This window comes from Cupressus sempervirens, chromosome 8 (genome assembly GCF_028749045.1).
Source record: "Cupressus sempervirens isolate cs-2001-9-10 chromosome 8, ASM2874904v1, whole genome shotgun sequence".
Lineage (NCBI taxonomy): Eukaryota > Viridiplantae > Streptophyta > Pinopsida > Cupressales > Cupressaceae > Cupressus > Cupressus sempervirens.
The window spans coordinates 677,834,708-677,860,962 of NC_143125.1; positions in this window are offsets into that span (position 1 = coordinate 677,834,708).

Consider the following 26,255-nt stretch of genomic DNA (forward strand, 5'->3'; position numbering starts at 1 on the left):
GACATAATAATTGAGAAACAGCTATAATTTTCAAACGCTATAACATTTTTTAAATCTAAAAGTTGCATCACATTCTATGCTTCGCCTAGTATAAGAAAAAAAATTTAAAAATTAAATTTGGTAAAATTTTCTATTAGTTAAGGTGGTCAGACAAAACACTTTTTTTTTTTGAAAAAATTTTGGTAGAAAATTCATATTTAATTATTTATTTGGAATAAAAATACCAAAAAATATGCGTCACATCTAGGCATGAGTCTACTTTTCATATCTATAATTATATAAAAAAAAATATTATCATTTGATTTTGATTAAGGTGGTCTGACATACACCTACTTTTTATTTTTGCCCTGAAATCTTTGTAGTACTGCATTAAAATTCAAACTTTTGAACAATCAATTATTTTTTTCTCCTAATAAGGCCTAGTAGTTTAGAAACTACATTCAATTTTCTACAGATTATTTTCTTACAACTTTTTGATATAAAGTCCATAACCACTTTAAAATTATGTGTCAAGTTGACATAACCCTGATTTTCTGATTTTTCATTGCCACTTAAGGCCATAGTTTGGTACACCATGATCCTGCACATACCCATATGATAGATAAGTTGTGAAATTGAAAAAATTCCTCCATCAAATCGTCACAGGTGGCAAAATATTTACACATTTTCAAGCTATGAAGATGCAAAAATTATAGCAATGATTAACTTATTTACGATATCACTTCATTGCACGCAATCAACAAAAGGTTCACTTTCAAGCTGTGAGCTTATGAAAAGATAATAGTTAACATGATCGCAATTTTGCAGATGAAATAAAGGTTAAGTCAAAGAAGATGGCAAATCTGTGACACAAGGAAAGAAAGTAAACATGGCAAATTTCATTGTTCATTGAGTTGTATCATTTAAACCATAACATGTCGGATTAGTCGTGACTTGGCAAATATGATTACTAAATGCTTAAATTTCTTCATTCACTTGGTCAAGTAGAATGATGAGTTAAGATTTTAAGTTATGACTTGGAAAAAATGGTAATAGTTAACTCTAAATGATTACCACATATTCATTGGTGATTAAAGGTAACCCAAGTTAGCATGGCGAAGCAGCAAAATCTAGTGATTGCATGGTTGTGAGACGTTAAAGATGACCTAAGGTTAGTATTCTGACCTAGAAAAAGTAGTAATAGTTAAGCCAAACATTTATCACATGATCATAGGTGGTTAGAATTAATCCTAAGCTAAGCAAGTGATAGAGAAAAAAGCATGTATGCACATCATCATAGGGTTAAACACAGAGTTAAGATTTCAAGTCATGACATAATGAATATAGTAGAAGTCAACCTCAAATGGTCATTGCAAGGTCACTAGAAATTATAGTTAATTTTAACGCTACAACAACATGATCACAATTAATGTTTGGTTGTCGCTAAGTTGCTACACTTAGTAGAATAGATATATGTTAAGTTGCAACTTAGAAAAAATGATAATTCTAAGTGGTCATCACTACTTTGTAGGAAGTTAAAGGTAGTCTAAAATTAGGGTTGTGAAGTTGCGAAATCCAGTAATCACATTATCATAGGCAATTAGGTAGTTAAAGGTCTTTCAGCTATAAAACTGTGAAGGGTGCATAATAGTTAGAATCTCAAGCTGTCACATGGTTGTAAGGACTTAAAGTTAATTTTGAGTTTAAGTGGCAAATAGTAAACTAGGATAGTGGTTGCATCATCACAATGGGTTAATAATAACCTGGGGTGAAGGTTGTGAAGGAGCAATAATATGTATGCACATATTTGCAAGAGGTTAAACGAAACATTGAGTTAACACAACAAAATAGAGAAAATCAATGGATCACATCATTGCAATAAATAAAGATATCAAAGGAATGATAGTTGCAAAGAGGTGATAAATAAAAGTTAAAATGAGTTTTCATGCTTTAATCATGATCTCTGATAGGAGATCGATAGTAGAGATTTAAACCTACTATGTTCATTGAGATTCAAATTATATGAATTTGGTGCCAACAAATTAGAGAAGAATATGAATCATTTTGAGAGTTTCTAATCATTTATGCTTTCTTTCTCTCATGTATTAAATTCCAATCAATGACTATTGGTTTTTTGAGAAAGTCAAGTGCTCTATTAATGTAATTAATGAATTTTTAACTTGTGAAGAACTGTAAGAGGGGGCCTATACATGTAATTTTCTAAGTTAATAGAAGGATCAACAAGTTTCATACGTTTTCTCCCCCTATTGTAGAGACTATTAAGTGTGAATTGAGAGGTGTATGGAATGAAGGATTAGATTGATGTTTGTAATAGGTAATGTGATGTTAAAATTCCTCTTAGTACTAGCATGCCTAGGTTTCCTTCATTGTCTCCTTTGGTTGAGCTAACATGCATGTAGATTAATCTTTTTGGAATTGTAGGACAAGTACTTGTGAAGTTGTTAGTATCTGGGCTAATCAGAGTATTAGTACAATATTAATAGTATGGTAGGGTATGTGTAGGATCATGGTGTGCCAAAAAGTGGCAATGTGAAAAAAATAGAGTTTGAACACGTCTAAAAGTGCTTCAAAATCCGCTCTGACTTTTTTTCACCTATCCAAGTACCAAACCTAGAAAGTAAGGCCCAAGCCTTATCGGATATCCGATTTGAGATTGGATATCTAATATGAGATCGGATATCGGATCTCATATCGGATATCGGATTTCATATCAGATATCCGATATGAGATCCAATATCTGATATCGACAGCATAAAAATTGGAGGGAAAAGGCACAAAAATTAAAGGGAAAAATAAATTTGTAAGTGATATAACTAATTTGAGTTATAAAATATGTAAAGATATAATATATAATATAATAACATAACTATTATATATATAATAATATATAATCTATATATTATATAATTATATAATATTATATTATATATATATATATATATACATATATATATATACATATATATATATAACGTAACGTAAAGATATAATATATAATCTATTAATATATAATAATATATAATGTTATTATTATTATTATCTATAAATATAATATATATATTATTATTTTAACTATATTTTTATTAAATATAATAACGTAATATATTATATATATGTTATTAATACATATTATTATTATTATTATATATAAATTATAATCTATAATATATTATTATTATTATCATATGTAAATTATTATATATAATATTTTATGTTATTATTATTATAATCTATAAATTATATATATATATATATATGATTGTTATACTATATTATTATTTTTCTTACTATATTATTTCTAGTAAAGTCATTTATATGGGTCAAAAGGGCTCACAGGATGACCTATGACCCCTTTCGACACATTCCATGACGACATATGTCCCTAAGGGATCCTAGGACCCCTAAGGACATATTAGAATAGTTTATATGGATTGAAGGGGGTCACAGGATGACCTATGAACCCTTTTGACATATTACAAGATGACTTTTCTCCCTAGGGGTCCTAGGACCCTTAGGGACATATTAGAATCATTCATATGGGTCAAAGGGGCTCATAGGGTGACCAATGACCACCTTTGACCCATTCCAAAATGACATATGTCCTTAGGGGTCCTAAAGCCCCTAGGGACATATTACAATCATTCATATGGGTCTAAGGGGATCATAGGGTGACATATGACCCCCTTTGACACATTCCACGATGACATATGTCCTTAAGGGTCCTAAGACACCTAGGGACATATTACAATCTTTCATATGGTTTGAAGGGGGTCATAGGGTGAACTATGACCCCCTTCAACACATTACATGACGACATATGTCCCTAGGGGTCCTAGGACACCTAGGGACATATTAGAATGCTTCATATAGGTCAAAGGGGGTCATAGGTTGACCTATGACCCCCTTTGACCCATTAAATTATGACATATGTCTCTAGGGGTCCTAGGACCCCTAGGGACATATTAGAACCATTCTTATGGGTCAAATGGGCTCATAGGGTGACCTATGACCCCCTTCAACCCATTAGATGATGACATATGTCTCTAGGGGTCCTAAGACCCCTAGGGACATAGTAGAATCATTCTTATGGGTCAAAGGGGGTCATAGGTTGACTTATGACCCTCTTCAACACATTACATGATGACATATGTCCCTAGGGGTCCTAAGACACCTAGGGAGATATTAGAATGCTTCATATGGGCCAAACGATGTCATAGGTTGACCTATGACCTCTTTCGACCCATTAAATAATGACATATATAGCTAGGGGTCTTAGGACCCCTAGGGACATATTACAATCGTTCTTATAGGTCAAAAGGGCTCATAAGTTGACCTATAACCCCCTCTGACCCATTACACGATGACATATATCCCTAGGGGTCGTAGGACCCCTAGGGACATATTAGAATGTTTCATATGGGTCAAAGGGGGTCATAGGTTGACCTAGGAACCCATTTGATCCATTAAATGACAACATATATCACTAGGGGTCCCTATGACCCCTAGGGACATATTAGAATCTTCGACCCATTACATGATGACATATGTCCCCAAGGGTCCTAGGATCCCTAGGGACATATTAGAATCATTCATATGGGTTAAAGGGGGTCAAAGATTGACTTATGACCCCGTTCAACCCATTACGTGATGACATATGTCCCCAGGGGTCCTAGAAACCCTTGGGACATATTAGAATCATTCATATGGGTCAAAGGGGGTCATAAGTTTACCAAAGACCTTCTTTGACCAATTAAATGACAACATATGTCCCTACCGGTCCGAGGACCCCTAAGGACATATTAGAATTGTTCTTATGGATCAACAAGGGTTATAGGTTGATCTATGACTTCCTTCAACCCATTAAATGATGACATGTGTCCTTAGGGGTGCTAGGACCCCTAAGGACATATTAGAATCATTCTTATGGGTCAAAGGGGGTCATAGGATGACCTATAACCCCCTTCAACCCATTACATGATGACATATGTCCCTAGGGGTCCTAAGACCCCTAGGGACATATTATAATCCTTCTAATCGATCAAAGGGGGTCATAGGGTGACGTATGATCCCCTTCGACCCATTACCTGATGACATATGTTCATAGGAGTCCTAGGACCCCTAGGGACATATTAGAATGCTTCATATGGGTCAAAGTGAGTCATAGGTTAACATATGACCCCCTTCAACCCATCAAATGATGACATATCTCCCTACGGGTCCTAAGACCCCTAGGGACATATTAGAATCATTTTAATGGCTCAAAGGGGGTCATAGGTTAACCTCTGACCCCCTTCAACATATTACATGACGACATATGTCCCTACAGATCGCAGCACCCCTAGGAACATATTAGATTCGTTCATATGGGTCAAAGGGGGTCATAGGTTTCGACCCATTAAATGATGACATATGTCCCTGGGCGTCCAAGGAGCCCTAAGGACATATTAGAATCATTCTTATGGATCAAAAGAGGTCATACGTTGGCCTATGACCCCTTTTGACCAATTACATGATGACATATTTCCCTAGGGGTCATAGAACCCCTAGGAATGTCTTATAATTTTTCATGACCCATTACATGAAGACATATGTCCCTAGGGGTCCTGGGACCCCTAGGGACATATTAGAATCTTTCATATGGGTCTAAGGGGGTCATAGGTTGACCTATGACTTCCTTCGACCCATTATATGACGACATATGTCCCTAGGGGTCATAGGACTCGTAGGGACATGTTAGAATCGTACATATGGATTAAAGGGGGTTATAGGTTGACATATGACCCCGTTCAACCCATTAAATGATAACACATGTTCTTAGGAGTCTTAGGACCCCTAGGGGCATATTAGAATCGTTCATATGGGTCAAGGGGGTCATAGGTTGACGTATGACCACCTTCGACCCATTAAATGATGACATATGTCGCTAGGGGTCCTAGAACCCCTAGGGACATATTAGAATCGTTCTTATGGGTCAAAGGGGGTCATAGGTTGACCTATGACCCCCTTCAACCAATTACATGATGACATATGTCCCTAGGGGTCCTAGGACCCCCAGGGAGATATTAGAATCATTCTTATGGGTCAAAGGGGATCATAGGGTGACCTATGACCCCCATCAACCCGTTAAATGATGACATATGTCCTTGGGGGTCCTAGGACACCTAGGGACATATTAGAATGCTTCATATGGGTCAAAGGGTTTCATTGGTTGACTTATGACCCCCTTCAATCCATTAAATGACGACATATATCTCTAGGCGTCTTAGGACCCCTAGGGACATATTAGAATCATTCTTATGGGTCAAAGGGGGTCATAGGTTGACCTATGACCCCCTTCGACCTATTACATGATGATATATGTCACTAGGGGTCCTAGGACCCCTAGGGACATATTAGAATCGTTCTTATGGATCAAAGGGGGTTATAGGGTGATGTATGACCCCATTTCACCCATTAAATAATGACATATGTCCCTAGTTGTCCTAGGACCCCTAGGGACATATTAGAATCGTTCTTATGGATCAAAGGGGATCATAGGTTGACCTATGACCCCCTTCGACTCATTAAATGATGACATATATCCGTAGGGGTCCTATGACCCCTAGGGACATATTAGAATCGTTCTTATGGGTCAAAGGGGGTCATAGGTTGACCTATGATCCCCTTCAACCCATTACATGACAACATATGTCCCTAGGGGTCCTAAGACCCCAAGGGACATATTAGAATCCTTTTAATAGGTCAAAAGGGGTCATAGGGTGGCCTATGACCCCCTTCGACCCATTACGTAATGACATATGTCCATAGGGGTCCTATGACCCCTAGGGACGTATTTGAATGCTTCATATGGGTCAAAAGGGGTCATAGGTTGATCTATGACCTCGTTCAACTCATTAAATAATGACGTATCTCTCTAATATGTAATGGGTTGAAAGGTGTCATAGGTCACCCTATGACCCATAAGAACTATTTTAATATGTCCCTAGGGGTCCTACGACCCCTAGCGACATATGTCGTCATGTAAAAGGTCAAAGGGGGTCATAGGTCAACCTATGACTCCCTTTGACCCATAAGAATGATTCTAATATGTCCCTAGAGTTACTAAGACCCCTTTGGACATATGTCGTTATGTAATTTGTCGAAGGAGGTCATAGGTCAACCTATGACCGCCTTTGACCCATAAGAAGCATTCTAATATGTCCCTAGGGGTCCTAGGACACATAGGGACATATGTCAACATGTAATGCATTGAAGGGGGTCACAGGTCAACTTATGATCCCTTTTGACCCATAAGAATGATTCTCATATGTCGCTAGGGGGCGTAGGGACATAGGTCATCATGTAATGGGTCAAAAGGAGTCATAGGTCAACCTATGACCACCTTTGACCCATATGAACAATTCTAATGTGTCCCTAGCGGTCCTAGGACCCCTAGTGATATATGTCATCATTTTATGGGTCGAAGCGGATCATAGGTTAACCTATGACCCCTTTCAACCCATATGAATGATTCTAATATGTCCTTAGGAAACCTAGGATCCGTAGGGACATATGTCATCATGTAATGTGTCGAAGGGGGTCATAGGTCAACCTATGACCCCCTTTGACCCATAAGAATGATTGTCATATGCCCCTAGGGGTTCCTAGGACATATATTGTCATGTAATTGGTTAGAGGGGGTCATAGGTCAACCTATGACCCCTTTTGACCCATATGAACAATTCTAATGTCCCTAAAAGTCATGGGACCCCTACAGACATATGTCGACATTTAATGGGTCGAAGTGGGTCATAGGTCAACCTATGACCCCTTTTGATCTATATGAACAATTCTAATATGTTTCTAGGGGTCCTAGGACCCCTAGGGACATATGTCATAATTTAATGGGTCAAAGGGGTTCATAGGTCAACCTATGATCTCTTTTGATCCATATGAACAATTCTAAAATGTCGTTATGGGTCCTAAGACCCTTTGGGACATATGTCATCGTTTAATGGGTCGAAGGGGATCCTAGGTCACCCTATGACCCCCTTTGACCCATATGAACGATTCTAATATGTCCCTAGGGGTCTTAGGACCTCTAAGGACAAATGTCTTAATGTAATGGGTCGAAGGGTGTCATAGGTCAACCTATGAGCCCCTTTGACCTATATGAATGATTCTAATATGTCCCTAGGGGTCCCAAGACCCCTAGGGACATATGTCGTCATGTAATGTGTCGAGAGGGGTCATAGGTTGACCTATGACCCCCTTCGACCCATAAGAATGATTATAATATGTCCCAAAGGGTCCTAGGACCTCCAGGGACATATGTCATTATGTAATGGGTCAAAGGGGATCATAAGTCAACCTATGAGCCCCTTTGACCCATATGAATGATTCTAATATGTCCCTAGGGGTGCTAGGACCCCTAGGGACATATATCATCATGTAATGGGTCAAACGGGGTCATAGGTCAAACTATGACGCCCTTTGACCCATATTGATGATTCTAATATGTCCCTAGGGGTCCTAGGACCCCTAGGGAGATATGTCATCATTTAATGGGTCGAAGTGGGTCATAGGTCAACCTATGACCCCCTTTGACCCATAAGAACGATTCTAATATGTCCCTATGTGTCCTAGACCCCTAGGGACATATGTCATCATTTAATGGGTTGAATGACCTACGACCCCCTTTAACCCATAAGAACGATTATTGTATGTCCTAGGACCCCTAGGGACATATGTCATCATGTAATGCGTCGAAGGGGGTCATAGGTCAACCTATGACGTCCTTCGACCCATAAGAACGATTCTAATATGTCAGTAGGGGTCCTAGGACCCCTAAGGATATATGTTGTTATCTAATGGATCGAAGGGGGTCATAGGTCAACCTATGACCCGCTTTGACTCATATATATTAATAATATACATACATAGTAATAACGTACATATTAATATAATAATATATATTAATGACATATATATATTATATATATATGGTTATTATATTTTATAAAAATATTACGTTATTATATTTAGTAAAAATAATAATAATATAAATTATATTTATAGATTATAATGAGAATAACATAATATATTATTATATATTAATATATTATATCTTATATCTTTACATTCCATTATTATATATATATATAATATATTATAATACATATTTACATAGTAATATAACAAAAATAATTTATAAATCGTAAGCTATAAAATATTACGTTATTATATATATATATATATTAATAACATATATATATAACTTTATTGCATTTAATAAAAATATTACATTATTATATATATATATATATATATATATTAATAACATACTTAAATATATATATATTACGTTATTATATTTAGTAAAAATAATAATAATATAAATTATATTTATAGATTATAATGAGAATAACATAAGATATTATTATATATTAATATATTATATGTTATATTTTATATCTTTACATTACGTTATTATATATAAAATATATTATAATACATATTTACATAGTAATATAACAAAAATAATTTATAAATCATAAGCTATAAGTCTTAAATCTGGTTTTCCCTCCAAAATGGGTTGGGATTTCAAATTTTCCACCAAAATTCACTTAGCCATATCGGATATCCGATATCCGATTTGAAATCCGATATCTGATTAGGCTTGGTATTTACCAAGCCTACCGGTCAACCCAAAAGACATGTTTGAAGAGGGTTTTAGTGATACTCAGACTTCGGGTAGTCGTCTGACAATGTTATTTTGATTAAAATTGAATGAAACGAAAAATGTTTTTTTATATTGCTCTCGAGATTCCATAAATATAATTTCTGTCAAATTCTGAGATCGATAAGTATTTATTAGTTAATTATCAATGAAGATTATTGTAAAGTGCTAATTGACATACTGATTGAAAAATAGCTATAATTTTCAAACAGTATAACATTTTTTAAATCTAAAAGTTGCATCACATTCTATGCTTCGCCTAGTATAAGAAAAAAATTTAAAAAATTTAATTTGGTAAAATTTTCTATTAGTTAAGGTGGTCAGACACGGGACTTTTCTTTTTCGAAAAAGTTTTGGTAGAAAATTCATATTTTATTATTTATTTGGAATAAAAATACCAAAAAATATGCATCACATCCGGGCATGAGTCTACTTTTCATATCTATAATTATATTTAAAAAATATTATCATTTGATTTTGATTAAGGTGGTCAGACATACGCCTACTTTTTATTTTTTCCCTGAAATTTTTGTAGTACTACATTAAAATTCAAACTTTTGACCAATCAATTATTTTTTTCTCCTAATAAGGCCTAGTAGTTTAGAAACTACATTCAATTTCCTACAGATTATTTTCTTACAACTTTTTGATATAAAGTCCATAACCACTTTAAAATTATGTGTCAAGTTGACATAACCCTGATTTTTTGATTTTTCACTACTACTTAAGGCCATAGTTTGGTACACCATGATCCTGCACATACCTGGTAGTCAAAGTGTTACCTTTCATAGGTATTTTTTCTCTTTTCTAGAGCTGCATAGCATCCTACATTCATAATGTGAAGTTAGGATTGAAGTGTACTGGGAGTTTGCCACTAGGTAACCTTGACTAGTCAAAGAGCCACTTAGGGCCATAGATGTTCTTCTTCCATTACATATTCTTGCATCTTGTAGTCTTAGATGGATTTATCAGTAGAGTTAGTGTTATACCTAAAACCTCACCTAGGTTTCTTATGTTTATGAGTAATCTGGTTTTCCTCTTTTGCTCTCATGTTAAGAGCATACCCATAGTCACCCTTTTCATCACATAAAAACATCATTCCAGGTATATCTTGCATATAAGGGATTTGTAACTTATAATTTAGTGGGAAGTGATATAACACATACACTGACCCATTTGTTGGTGGCATCCTTTTGATTCCTCACATTTTGGGTGTCTAGAGTCAAGATAAAGCCAAGTTAGAAAGAGGGACAAACTATTAACCAAAAATTGTCATATCCCTTCTTTGTCTTGAGCTGACCTACTATGAAGTCCATGCTCACACACTCCCATGGCCTTTTTGGGACTAGTAAGGGTTGGTATAAACCTACATTTTTCATTCCACCCTTTTCTTTCATACACGCCATGCACTATTTAACATATCTAATCACATCCCTGACTAGTTTTGGCTGATAGTGGAATCTTTGGACCACCTCTAGAGTTTTTTTCACACCAAAGTGACCACCTAGGCTCTCATTATTCTTTTCTTGAATGAGATTCTCCCTTATTGATCATCTTGGGACACATAACTAATTTCCCTTAAATAACAATCCATTCTACAAAGTAAATTTAGAGAACTTGCTATGGAAATGGTTCTCAAAATCAAAACATACCTTGTATGCTTGTATAAAAGCTTCATCCTCCTTATAGAGATTCTTGAAAATCTTTATCCCAATGCTATTTAACTAAACTTTTTGGATAGTTAACAATATCGTGCTCAATGCATTTGCTACCTTGTTCATTTGCCCCTTCTTATGCTTGATTGTAAAAGAAAATTATTGTAATTACTCCATCCATTTCAAATACCTATTACTTAAATCTTCTTGGGTATTTATGTAGCTTAGGGCTTGCTTATCAATAAATACAAAATATTCTTTGGGTAACAGATGATGTCTCCATTTCTTAAGAGACTGAACAAAGGCATACACTTCTAGGTTATAAGAAGAATATTTCTTCTTTGTTTCATTCACTTTTTCACTAAAAAAGGCTATTGGCCAACCTTATTGACTCAACACTCCCCCTACTACCAAGCCACTTGCATTACATTCTATGGTGAATAGCTTTTCAAAACTAGGAAACTCTAAGATAAGTTGGGTGACTACTTGTTTTTTCAACAACTCAAAGAATTTATCTACCTCCAAAGTCCACTTGAACTTTGAATTGACCCCACCCTTAATGGTATCTAACAAAGGTACACATATACCACTAAAATTCCTAATGAATTTTCTATAAAACTAGGCTAAACCATGAAAACTTCTTACCTCAATAGATGTGGTAGTTGGTGGCCAGCAGAGAATAGTTGTAACCTTCTCTTGATTCATCTTCAAGGACCCCTTTGACACTACAAAGCCCAAATACACAAGCTCTTGTTTGAAAAAGTCACATTTCTCAAGGTTAATAGAAAGCTTTTCCTCATGTAATCTCTACAATATAGCCTCAACATGTTTTATGTGCTCCTCTTTTGTTTTGCTAAATATTAGTATAACATCTAGATATACAACCACAAAATTTCCAATAAAGTCCTTAAGCACTTCATTCATGAGCCTCATGAATGTGCGAGGACCATTTGAGAAGCCAAATAGCATCACAAGCCATTCATACAACCCATCTATTTTCTTTAATGTTGTTTTACACTCATCTCCCTCCTTAATTTTTATTTGGTGATCTCCACTTTTCAAATCCAACTTTATGAAATACATTGCCCCTCCAAGACAATCCATGAGATCATCAATCCTAGGTATGGGAAACCTATACCTAATTGTGATCCTATTGATGACCCTAGAATATGTGCATAGTCTCCACTTTCCTCCCTTCTTCAATGTTAGTACAAGATAGACTACACATGGACTTATACTCTTCTTGATCAGGTGATCCAAGAGTTCTTGAACTTTCCTTACTACTTCCAAATTCTAGTCAGGAGTAAATATACATGCTTCTTTATTTGGTAAAGATGCACTAGGGAAAAAATTAGTTTGATGGCATATCACCCCTCTAGGAGGTAAGGTGGCAAGGGTTACATCACTTACAATCTCTTTGTACTTCTCAGCCAATGCTTGTATCTCTTTTGGTAAAGTTTCTTTGACTATCTTTTCCTCTCTTTTAGATTTTAGTACATCTACATAGCTTTGACTCTCATCATCTTTGAGATCCTTAACAAACTCCTTTCCACTACATAGAAACACACTAGGAACTATGGATTGTGGTTCATCTCCTTCCAATAGAGACTGAATCTTGAAAGTTTTGCCACCCTTCTTAAATGATATAGAATTTTCCTTACCATTATGCATTTCCTCTCTATCAAACTACCATAGTCTACCCAATACTAGATGGCAATCATCCATTAGTAAGATGTTACATAGCAATCTATCTTTACACTCTTCTATGGAGAAATCAACCCAAGTTTATTCATTCACCAAAATACTTTGACCCTTGTTGAGCCAAGTTACCTTGTATGGATTCACAAGGGGTATCTTGGTTAGTTTGAGTTTGTTGACTCCCTCCTCTGATACTCTATTATTAGTAGAACTAGAGTCCACAACTACGTTGCAAATCTTTCCAAGAATCTTGCATCTAGTCCTAAACAAAGCTCTCCTATGCTTAGGTTCATCTTGAGTTGGTTACTTGATCAATGCCCTCTTAACTATGAGATTTTCACCTTTATCTAATTTCATATGATCTACTCTAGGTTATTTTTCACTAGATTTATCCCCTTAAGCATATGCTACTCTCTTATCATGGTTTGAAGAAGAAGGTTTCTCAAGGCACCTATATGTTGGATGGCTTAGTTGACCATAGTTATAACATTTCATGCTAGCAAAGTAAGAATTACATCTTCTTGACCCTCTGCTCTATTAGAGCCTCCTTGATTACCCCTTCCTCTACTATAACCCCCTATTAGAGTGCTTTTAGTACTTTTCTTAGTGAGTTTGGTATCACCTTAGTTCCTCTTCTCACTACCTTTACCTTGATATCCTCCTCTTTGGCCCCTCTGATTTCTTCCCTTACCTCTGTCTTTGAAGTCTTTATGTGAACTCTTCTTCCACCTTTAAGGCTAGTTGATGGCATCTCTAAATAGTAGTAGGTGTCCACGAACTTTTCTCTTTTTGCATGTTCCATTTTAGACCACCCAAGTATCTAGCCACTTTTATTGGCTCTTCTTCCTACTTCTTGGACCTAAGACATAACCTTTGGAATTCCTCTATATAAGAGGCCACATCCATGTCTTTTTGTTTTATTCCTTGTGTCCTCTTATGAAGTTGAATCTCATAATCCTCTGGTAGGAAATTCTCTTTTGTTTTAGTCACCATTGCATTCTAGATGGCTATAGGCTTCTTACCCATCCTAATCCTCTCATCTTGAACATATTTCCACCATGCTAATGCTAACCCTCTATCCAATCCATTACTGCATCAATATCCATCTTCACACTAAATAGTAGAACATCTTCCAAGGCCTTCCCTCCTATGGCTTTTATGGCATTCAAGAAAGGTTCTTCATTTAAGATAGAGTCTAGTTTAGGGACAACATCTTTCTCTGCTATCTCCTTACCCCTATCATTGCTCTCTTATTCCTTTTGTATAGCTACATCAGCAACTGCATCTATTTTAATCTTTACTTCTTCAAGGAGTCTATTTTGCATCTTTCACCATGCTTGACTCACCTACTAATTCCCTAGTAACTACAAAAATCTACTAGATTTCCAAATCCTTAACTTGCTCTAATACCACTCTAATGTAACATTTAAATTTTAAAAAAATAAATAAATCATTTCCAACCTTATGAGCATATGTCGATTTAAATATCTATAAAATTTATATCAACATATAAGGCACAATGTCTAGGAATTATTGATATTTATCCTAATAATTTAGCCCAATCTTATTGATTGCTTGAAACATCACATATTTTATCATAAGGAAATATCATTAGAATATGCTCCAACTAGTAGATAACTACATAATGAAACATCATATTATTTCACTTAGTAAAACCTATCTTTCAACCTACATCAATAAATATTTGATCATCAAGTATGCTTAATTTGTTGCACTTACAATCCAAGGTTTGAGGATCTATTTCCTTCTGGTAAGCATTGGATTGGATCTAGGGACTTAAAATAATGAGTATAGGTATATTAAGTTTTTCAAAGAGGTGGATTGAAGACTAAGAAAAATAGTAAATCATATCCAAAAAATATTAAAAATATATGTTATAGTAGAGGAGAATGTTCTCTTTCAAAATATATAATTTGTCTTTTGTTTGGTACAGTTTTGATAGGGATGGAGGTGAGAGACAAAGCTATCAATTTCAAATAAGTTTGACTTTGAAAGGCTATAACTAGCAAAATATAGATCAGAAGCAATTCTTTCTTTTTTCATGCACTAGATATACATGTTAGCTAACATGTATTTTAAACTAAAATGGAAAAAATATTAGATTTTTATTCTAGCAAGAAGTAGACCCCCTTATTTTTAACATTTTTTATAAATTAATAAATTCAATTTCTCAATAGAAATATCACTTTTATGTCATTGATGTTGAAATAGTTTCCTATTCTTAACCTTTTTTTGTATACATGTATGATAGAAAATTGTACTTTTAGCCTTTGAGCTTTGGGATACTTCTAATAATGTATTTGTCTTAGTGTGTGTTTCATCCCCACTATGGTTTTCACCCAATCAGGTTTCCATGATAAAATTATTTGTGTTATATAGTGGATAGTGTTTACATATTTTACTTTAACATAGTTAAGTATTCAAGGAATTGAAGGTGTTTTATTTTCATTATTTTGGTAGTAATTGATTCAAGCCCCCCCACTACCTCCTACCATAGTTTATTTCTTCTATTGTAGTTTGATATCATCCTTAGATCAAGAAACATCAGGATATGAGCCACAAAGCTTGACAAATCATGGAAGTTACTCATGAGATTAGAAAATCTAAACTTGTAGTTAGAAAGTGAATAATTCATCATACTTAGAAAGGATCCACTAAACATCTATGGGGAAGAATCATAATAAGGTGTAAACTTAGAAAAACATAAAACACTTAATATACAATTTGTCTTGAGGTCTAAGATAGTAAATGAGCCACTTCCAAGAAATGTCATAGAAGACATAGAAATTGACTAGTAGGAACAAATTTGATAAGGAAATATTTTTGGGTGATACAAGATTTCCATGAACCAAAGGATTCTCTTGTATCATCAATGATATGCTCATATGTACACCAAATGCAAAATAACTTCTTAGACTCATGGTGTTGATTCTTTACTAGATCCCTTGGAGAAAATTCTAATATTTCTATTGGGTTGATTGAATTCATCATATTTTTGTGTATGCTTCAATGATTTGCATAATGCAGAATTTATTTAGGAGATAGGGTTAACATTAATTAAATTTAGAAAAGAGACTAATCAAATGTATTGGCGATTCAACTTTGATTTAGGCATATAAACCCCTATTTAGATAGAGTGGTCTCCTCTTTACATATGTTGAAACATAGGTCAATTATACTTGGAGATTCATTTTTCTAGGGATTGGGGTCTATGTAGTTCTGAAAATAAGCATTTATATCTGATTAAGATTTGATGATGATGCTTGATGGCTTGATATTGGTCTAGGTAAATATTTATTTCAATGCATGATGATCTATAGAGATTGATGGATGAGTGGATGGATGAAATTTGGGTTATTGTGGTTGGGTGGATTAGAATCATAAGCGGATGAAGATTTATATTAGGATCAATATGCAGTCATGAAAAACTTGATGATTTAGGATTAAGATAATTATAGATGAATGGAGAACTTGGTAGTTTAGGATTAACATTAAGATGGATTAATGAATTGGGATTTAGAGGAGGTGATAACTTAGCCACATATGGCTCTAAATTTGGGAGGTTTCCCTTGCCTAATACTTCAAATTTGGAGTTTGGAGGAAGCTTGAACTCTATGATTGTAGGGTAACTAATTATGGAATCCTTGTCTTGCCCTAGGATATAATCCAGTAAAATAATGTTTCCTTCAATTAGGATCACTAATGTCCAGTACATCCTTCAATTACCAAAAATATATTTTTTTGTGATGTCTTTGATCCATAGAATATAGTTTTAAAATGTTTCAATTTTTACTTGAAAATTTTCAACTCTAAAATAATCAATGCAAATTAATTACACTCTTAAAATTGAATCCAAAAACAACAAGAAAATAGTAACACTTGAATAATGATTATCAATATTACCAACTATTATAAAATTAATTAGTAACTTAACTTTTTAAAATGAATTTCAAGAAGTGAAATGGATAAATAAAAAATCGTATTAAATCTTTTACTTAATTAAATTTAACCAGAAAAATTCTCAAAAAATGATTGCAAAGAAGAAGCGAATATAGTACTGAATATAGTGCTAAGGACATTTTTTCAAGAGTCACCATGAATTTCAGGTCTTGGGAGGACATGCAAGTTCAATACCACCTTGTACGTGTCGATCGCCAGACTTATGAGCTTCTATTGTCTTCCATCCCTATGCACTTACTTCATAAAATGGGGATTCAGTCTATTTGACCTTGGTGGTATGATTGGAAGTGGTTTCCTGCCACTCCATTTACCAATTATAAGCCCAATATGGGATACAGATGGCTTTCACCCCACCTTCCGATGGTGGACACGCTTAATCAATGGTGGCATTTGCATTCTTCGCTTTCTCAATGGAGAAAATGGTTCGACACCATTTGGAGTGCCATTACAGAACCTAAGATTGCTCACTTTGCTTGGTGCCTTGCTTTCCAAGGTCTTCCCCTGGGGCCTCAGCTCAAACACATTGGGGTTCCTGATCCCAGATGCCCCTTTTGTGGCCAACTTGATTCCTTTTTGCATTTTTTTGGTTTTGCAAACATGCTCAGAATTATTGGCACTGGATCCATGATTTTTTCAAGCCTTTCAGGCCCGAACCTTTTTCATGACACATGATCCTACTGGGTGATTCCCCCAGATTTCCTCAGAAGTTTTCCCAGATTTGGCATACTTTCAGGATGGAAATTTTGTTTTCTCTATGGAAAGATAGGAATGCAGTTTTATTCACTCACAGTTTTTTGGATGTTAACATTGCAATGTACACTAAGGCATGCATTTGTAACAATGTCATTATGCAGATACAGGTGCAAGCTAATAAAGTTGCCCTGGAGGTTGCCCACTTACAAGAATTGTTAAACCACTGGGGCAATGCTCCTTGTACCATTACTAGAGTGCCTGCGGATGCCTTGGCTGATACCTCCTCATCTCACAGTCACCGTTCCAGACGCCAGTCATCTAGTCGCCATTCGCACATGCCGCGCTCCCAGCGGTGGTCATGGCGGTTGGAGGCGTCGCTCCACTTCCCCACCAAGTGGTGGTTCTGGCTGGTCCCCGGCTCCCCCCCACTGGGCGGGCTTCTGGCTGGTCTCTGGCTCCTCCCCCTGGACGGGCGCACTCTGGCAAGTTTCTCCGACTGGTCTTGGCAATTTCTCCTCCGCGGCCAGACAATAAAGATGCGGAGACTGCAACTACCCCAGATCCTGCGGATGCTGCTGATGACTAGACTGTTCCTAGTCCGCCTCACAATCCCACTGATGCTTGGGGATTTCCTGATAAAGATGATCCTCCTCCCTCTGCTAGTACTGCCTTGGCAGCATGAGGTTGTTTTAAATATTTTTTTTGATGAATAGTTTATAGTTGTTGGCTGCGGCCATGTTGTTTGCTCCGGCTTCGGCCGATTGAACTCATTCGCGGGGTGATCTTGTATCCCCCAGCCCTTTTTTTTGAATTGTAATCTTAGTAAATTGTATTAATTGAAAAGGACTATTCATCAAAAAAAAAAATGATTGCCCCTTTCAAACCAACACAAAAAGTTGTTGGAGTGCGAATTGTAAAGAAGCTGCTAAACTCATCGATGATAAATCATTAACCAATTAAAACTACACAAGCACTCAATTGGGACCGTCATAAATTTCAATATTGAATTGGGGCCGTCAATTTATAACCAACACGGTCGGCAGGTTTTCCATAAGAAAATAATGGCAGGTCAATAATGCACAACTCTCTTAGGATACCCACGTGCAATTCGCCTGCAATTTGTCTATGACGAAGAGTTGTCAATTGCAGCAGCTTATAGGCTCTCTCAACTCACTATCAACACTATATATAGTAATCAATGAACATTAAAATTGTTTATAGTTATACTGGTTTCAGAAATTCTTCATTTAACTTCATATTTTCGGTATTTTCTTAACCTTCTTCTCGAGTATTCCATCTCTGTTATAGTCAGTAATCATGGTGTGCAAGTCTTGTTGTAAAGAAAAGAAGAAAATATATAAGAGGGGACTTTGGTCTTCAGAAGAGGACAGCATATTAAGAAGCTATGTTCTCAAATACGGCCATGGATGCTGGAGCCAAGTTCCTAAACTGGCTGGTTAGTTTGAGCTTCCAACATTTTCTTACCATCTCATTCCCTTAAATCTCCTTATTACATAGTTTGTGGCCTTGCGATCTTAGTTTGTAGCCTTATATCTTATTTTTATTGTGGTCATAGTTTGTAGCCTTATATTGTATTGTGATCTTGAAATTGTTCAGGCCTACAAAGGTGTGGAAAAAGTTGCAGGCTGAGATGGATCAATTACTTGAGACCAGGGCTGAAACATGGGAGGTTCTCCCTACAAGAACAAATGACTATCATCAATACCCATTCAATTATAGGGAACAGGTAATGGTTCCTCTAACCTTTTAGATATGGGAGTTTGTCAAATTTGTTTTGATTATAATAAACCTTTTGGTCAGACAAATGAATTCAAAGAGCCTAAGTTCATACAAAGAAGCCAAAACAATACCCAACAACAATCTAAAACAATAGGAAACTGATATCCCAAGAATTTGCAATATGTTACAGGTGGTCTGAGATTGCTTCGATGCTTCCTGGGCGAACTGATAATGAGATAAAGAATTTCTGGCACACCCATTTGAAGAAGAAGCTCAAATTGAACATTTTGGGCAGTGATGGCAATGTCCACAAAACTCTTGGCGAGGAAACTTTGGTTTGTAGCAGCACAAACCAATCCATAGAGGCAAATGACCAGCAAATGGTTTTGTTTTATTCAAAAGAGGAGATTAACTGGAAAAGCTCAACATCTAGTCTTCCAATGCCATTATCCACTGAATGTTCAACGATGCAATCAACTACTAGGTTTGAAGATTTCAAGCCCAATCCTGTGTCGAAATGTCTGCCAGATGATAATTCTTTACTAGGCGATTTGGTTTCCCAATGGTTTTACTCAGACCAAAACGGAAATCCCAACATTAACATGGCTTCCGAAGGATCAGAATTTCATCAAGAGTACTCGCAATCCACAACTGACTCAGAAAATACCAGTCTTGCAATGTCAGAAGAGTATCAACTTTCAAAAGAAATGAAGCATATTACAAGTTCAGAAATCACTATATTTCAAAATGGACAAAGTGCATCCTTGTCTCCATTTGATAGCTCTCTGCCATGTCCTGACACTATTCTTTACAACGACCTCTCAACAACCATGAATGGTACAATTAATATAAACATTGCTGAAGATTGGGATCATATCATGGGCTACAATGAGGTCGATTTCATGGGGATGCATTGTGACACTAGGTTGCTTGAGATCTGCTCTCTGCTGGATTTGGACTTCAGCTAAATATTTTGCCTCGGAATCTGCTATATATCACAGATTTGTTAATATTTCTTGCATTTTTTCAACTTCCATGGGAATATTTTAAAAAGAACTCTTAAAGTTTCCACACTTGATATTATGTTGCTTTTGGTTTGTCAGCTTTGAATCACCGTTAGAAATTAGCACACGTGAGTCATTGCTAAGACGGAAGATATAATATATTGTAGACTCGACGATATAATATATTGTAGACCTAAATTTCTTTCCACTCCTCTTGAATATGTTATTATTTGTTTATACATGGCTACGTGCTATGATTGGCATCTTATTGGGCATTTGGGGTCACAATTGTGTTATAATATTGTTAAACGAAAATGCAAACTTTCATTCTATGTACACAAGCAATTGAATGAAACAAAATTTGAAAAATCAAATATTTTGAATATGGGGAAGCCTTCGTTGTCAAAACGGCATTGTTTTTCTACCATGGTACGTTTCGGGCAAATCTCATTCATTCAATCATTTGTTCATTACCCCCAATAGATGCAATGATATTATGGATTGAAATATAAAGTTTGTCTCTCGGCTGGCTGGTATCGATGTAAGTCTACAATTTGATGCTTGTTGATATATCTTTTTCACCGTGATGTCATGAGTGGGATATTAATCAATCATATTCATTTATGGGATTAGAAGTTAATTATGCCGAGAGGCATATACAATGGGAGAAACAATTCTCAACATGAAGAATATTTCAAGGAATAATCTGTGTAAGGAAAAAAGATTTGGTGAGAGTTACAAACGAAATAATAGCTGGCCGAAATAATAGCTAGCCGAAATAATAGGAAGCCAAATGGAGGCCGAAATAATAGGCTTGAAATAGTAGGGCCCGAAAATGTAGGGCCCGAAAAAGTAGGGCCCGAAAAAATAGGGGTGAAATAATTTCAATATGATTTTTTTTTTCTTAAATATAATTTTGTATGCACATTCATACTTATTTTTTGTGGGGAGTGGGAGAATTTGAAACAAATTCGTGGAATGTGAAGAGACGTCTGTTGGGGGATATGAGGAGCCTCTCAGAAGTTATAAAACCAAAGCTCATCATTTCATTTTCATTTTATGTTTTTGCAAGAAGGAAGAAGTGGAGGTTATTGGAGGATTAGATTGGAGTTTTTGAATAGGAGTAGATTGAAGTTTTGGAATAACATTTTTGCAGGTGAGATTTCTATTTTTTATTTACATTTTCATTTAGATTTAGATGTAGATGTGAATTGAAATTCAAAATTAGTTATAATATTCTACTTTGATTTAGATTTCAATTTTAATTAATTTCATTTAGATTTAGAATTCTGTTCATAACTATTTAGGCTTGCATTTAATAGTTTAGTCTTGCATGTTTGATTTAGATTTAGATTTGTATTCAAAATCTATTTGATTTATATATTTTATATTACTTTTTATTTACATATTTTAAAAGTGCATGTTTCAAATTAGTTTTATATTTGCATGTTTCATATTAGTTTTAGATTTTCATATTTCAAAATAGTTTTGGTTTACATGTTTTAGATTTGACTGTTTCACAATAGTCTTACATTTGCATGATTCTAAGTATTTATATTTTCATGTTTCAAAGCATAATTTTATCATTAATCTAGATGAGAATGCCACCATATCAATACAATTTATAGTTTATTAAAGTTAATGATTTATTTAAAGTAGATAAATCATATATTTAGTATATATTTTAACATTATTGAATTATAAAATAAAATAAATTTTTTAAAATAATAGCTAGCCAAAATAATATTAAGCCAAATGGATGCCGAAATAATAGAACTTGAAAAAATAAGGCCAAAAAAATAGAACGCAAGAAAATAGGGCTGAGATAACTTAATTAAAATTTTAAATATAAAACATTTTCTTTTTGTTAAATATATTTTTGTATTCACATTCATGCTTATTTTTTGTGAAGAGTGGGGGAATTTTAAACAAATTCATGGAATGTCAAAAGACATCTATTGGGAGATATGAGGGTTCTCTCATAAATTATAAAACAAATGCTCCTCATTTCATTTTTATTTTGTGTTTTTTGCAGGGAGGAAGAGATGGAGATTATTGGAGCAATTAGAGTTTTTTAACAAGAGTAGATTAAAGTTTTATATAGTTTAGCCTTGTATGTTTGATTTAGATTTAGGATTCAAAAACTTTTTAATTTAGATATTTGATAATACATTTCTTTTGTAGATTTTTAATGTGCATGTTTCAATTTAGTTTTTCATTTGCATGTTTTACATTAGTTTTAGATTTGCATATTTCAAAATACTTTTGGCTTCCATGTTTAGATTTGTATGTTTCATAATAGTTTTATATTTGCATGTTTCAAAATATTTATATTTTTAATGTTTCATAATTAAATTTAATCATTGATGCGGACAAGGTCACTTTATCAATAAAATTTGTATTTTATTAAAGTTAGTGATTAATTTAAAATAAACGAATCATATATTTAGTTTATATTGTCATTATTTAATTAGATTATATATGTGGCTACTAAATATATTAATTAAGAAAGAAAATCATAAGTCTAAATAGATTCCTTAATGATAGGGAGATTTAATGATTACAATTCTTAATCATTGCAATAAAAATTGCATTAGCATTATTAAAAATTCAACAATATATAATGTTCTCACATCATCATGGAGAAATAATTTCATAAAATTGACTCTTATATATTCTTTCACACTTTTAACATCATCTAAATTGTTGTATTGGGACTTATAACTTCCCTTTCATGAATTAATTTTTCCACTATTTGAGTCATTTGTATAACATATATCCACAATTTGACCATACTTGTACTCCAAATACTCCAACACTACACCTAAATCTCATACTTCCCTTAACCCTGTCCCTTATTTTAGTGTAACATTTAACCACTTATTAACCCTAACCATAACACTGAGTGTCATATAAATGAAATTGTAAACATATATGATTGTACTAATCATTTAGTAAATTATATACCTTAGCCTAACCCTATATGTACAAGTATCTAGAAATAATATTTTTTTTATAAGTGATAATATGTATATACACACACCCACAGAGAGAGAGAGAGAGAGAGAGAGAGAGAGAGAGAGAGAGAGAGAGCATATATGTAGACAAGAAGGAGCTCATATTATGTTTCTTATAGAGGCATGTTTTATGTAGAGAGAGAGAAAGAGAGATTACGAGGTGTAGCTAGAGAGTAGGCACAAAGAGAGTTAGGGTTAGGGTTAGGTTTAAAATTAGAGTTAGAGTTGGGATTAGGGTTAGGGTTAGAAATATAGTTAGGATTAGAGATAGAGTTAGGGTTAGGGTAAGGGTAAGAATTAGGGTGAGGGTTAGAATTAGGGTTACAAATATAGTTAGGGTTAGTGTTAGGGTTATAATAAGAGTTAGAGTTAGGGTTAGAGATAGAGTTAGAATTAGAGTTAGAATAAGGGTTGGAGTTAGAGTTACAGTTACAGTTAGGGTTATATTTAGGGTTAGAATTAAGGTTAGGATTAGAATTAGTGTTAGAGTCAGGGTTATGGTTAGTGTTAAGGTTATGGTTAGGGTTAGCATTAGGGTTAGGGTTAGCTTTAATGTTAGGGTCACGGTTAGGATTAGCATTAGGGTTAGGGTTACAATTAGAGTAAGAGTTAAAATTATAAGTAGTGTTAGTGTTAGTGTTAGTATAAGAGTTAGAGTTAGAATTAGAGTTAGAGTTAGGGTTCAAGTTAGAGTTAGAGTTAAAGTTAGAGATAGAATTGTGATCAGGGTTAGACTAGGGTTAGGGTTAAAGTTACCTTATTAGATTTAGCATTAGGGTAAGAGTTAGGGCTAGGATTAGGATTAGAATTAGGGTTAATGTTAGAGTTAGAGTTATATATAGTGTTAGGGTTAGGATTAGGGGTAGGTTTATAGTCAAAGTTAGGGTGAGGGTTAATATTGGGGTTAGGGTTACAAAAAGAGTCAAAGTTAAGAGTTAGGGTTAGAATTAGGGGTAGGGCTAGAATCAGGGATAAAGTTAGAGTTGGAGTTAGGGTTAGAGTTAGAGTTAGAGTTAGATTTAGTGTAAGAATCAGAGTTAGGATTAGAATTAGCATTAGAGTTAGAGCTAGGGTTAGAATTAGGGTTAGGGTTAGGGTTAGGGTAAGATTTAGAGTTAGAGTTATAGTTAGGGTTAGAGTTAGGAACAGAGTTATAGTTAGGAACAGAGTTATAGTTAGGGTTAGAATTAGGTTAGGGTTAGAGCTAAAATTGGGGTTAGGGTTAGAATTAGGGTTAGAGTTAGGGTTATATAGGTTCGAGTTAATATTAGGGGTAGAATTAGAGTTATAATTAGAGTTAGAGTTAGAATTAGGGTTAGGGTTAGAATTAGGGTTACAAATATAATTAGAGTTACAGATTGAGTTAGAGCTACAGTTAGGGTAATGGTAATAATTAGGGTTAGGGCTAGAATTAGGGTTACAAATAAAGTTAGGGTTAGGGTTAGGGTTAGATTTAGAGGTAGGGTTTGAGCTAGATTTAGAGATAGAATTAGAATTAGAACAAGAGTTGGAGTTAGAGGTAGGGTTAGAATTAGGGCTAGGATTATGAAGAGCATAAGGGTTATGGTTAGAGTTAGGGTTAGCATTAAGGTTAGGGTTATAATTAGTGTTAGTTTTAGTGTTAGTGTTAGTATTAGTGTTAGGGTTATAATTGGGGCTAGAATTGAGGCTAGGGTTAGGGTTAGAATTAGAGTTATTGTTAGGGATCAAGTTAGAGTTAAAGTTGGAGATAGAGTTGGGGTTGGGGTTAGGGTTAGAGTTAGGGAACATCATGGAGAAATAATTTTCATAAAATTGACTCTTATATATTCTTTCACACTTTTAACATCATCTAAATTGTTGTGTTGGGACTTATAACTTCCCTTTCATGAATTAATTTTTCCACTATATGAGTCATTTGTATAACATATATCCCAAATTTGACCATAGTTGTACTCCAAATACTCCAACACTACACCTAAATCTCATACTCCCTTAACCCTGTGCCTTATTTTGGTGTAACATTTAACCACTTATTAACCCTAACCATAACACTGAGTGTCATATAAATGAAATTGTAAACCTTGGATCCTAACTATAACTCTTACTCTATATATGATTGTACTAATCATTTAGTAAATTATATACCTTAGCCTAACCCTATATGTACAAGTATCTAGAAATAATATTTCTTTTTATAAGTGATAATATGTATATACACACACCCAAAGAGAGAGAGAGAGAGAGAGAGAGAGAGAGAGAGAGAGAGAGAGAGCAAGCATATATGTAGACAAGAAGGAGCTCATATCATGTTTCTTATAGAGGCATGTTTTATGTAGAGAGAGAGAGAGAGAGAGAGAGAGAGAGAGAGAGAGAGAGAGAGAGAGAGAGAGAGAGAGAGAGAGAGAGATTATGAGGTGTATCTAGAGAGTAGGCACAAAGAGAGTTAGGGTTAGGGTTAGGTTTAAAATTAGAGTTAGAGTTGGGATTAGGGTTAGGGTTAGAATTAGGGTTAGAAATATAGTTAGGATTAGAGATAGAGTTAGGGTTAGGGTAAGGGTTAGAATTAGGGTGAGGGTTAGAATTAGGGTTACAAATATAGTTAGGGTTAGTGTTAGGGTTATAATAAGAGTTAGGGTTAGGGTTAGAGATAGAGTTAGAATTAGAGTTAGAATAAGGGTTGGAGTTAGAGTTAGAGTTACAGTTAGGGTTATATTTAGGGTTAGAATTAAGGTCAGTTATATATAAGTATATACATTTATGAGGAAAA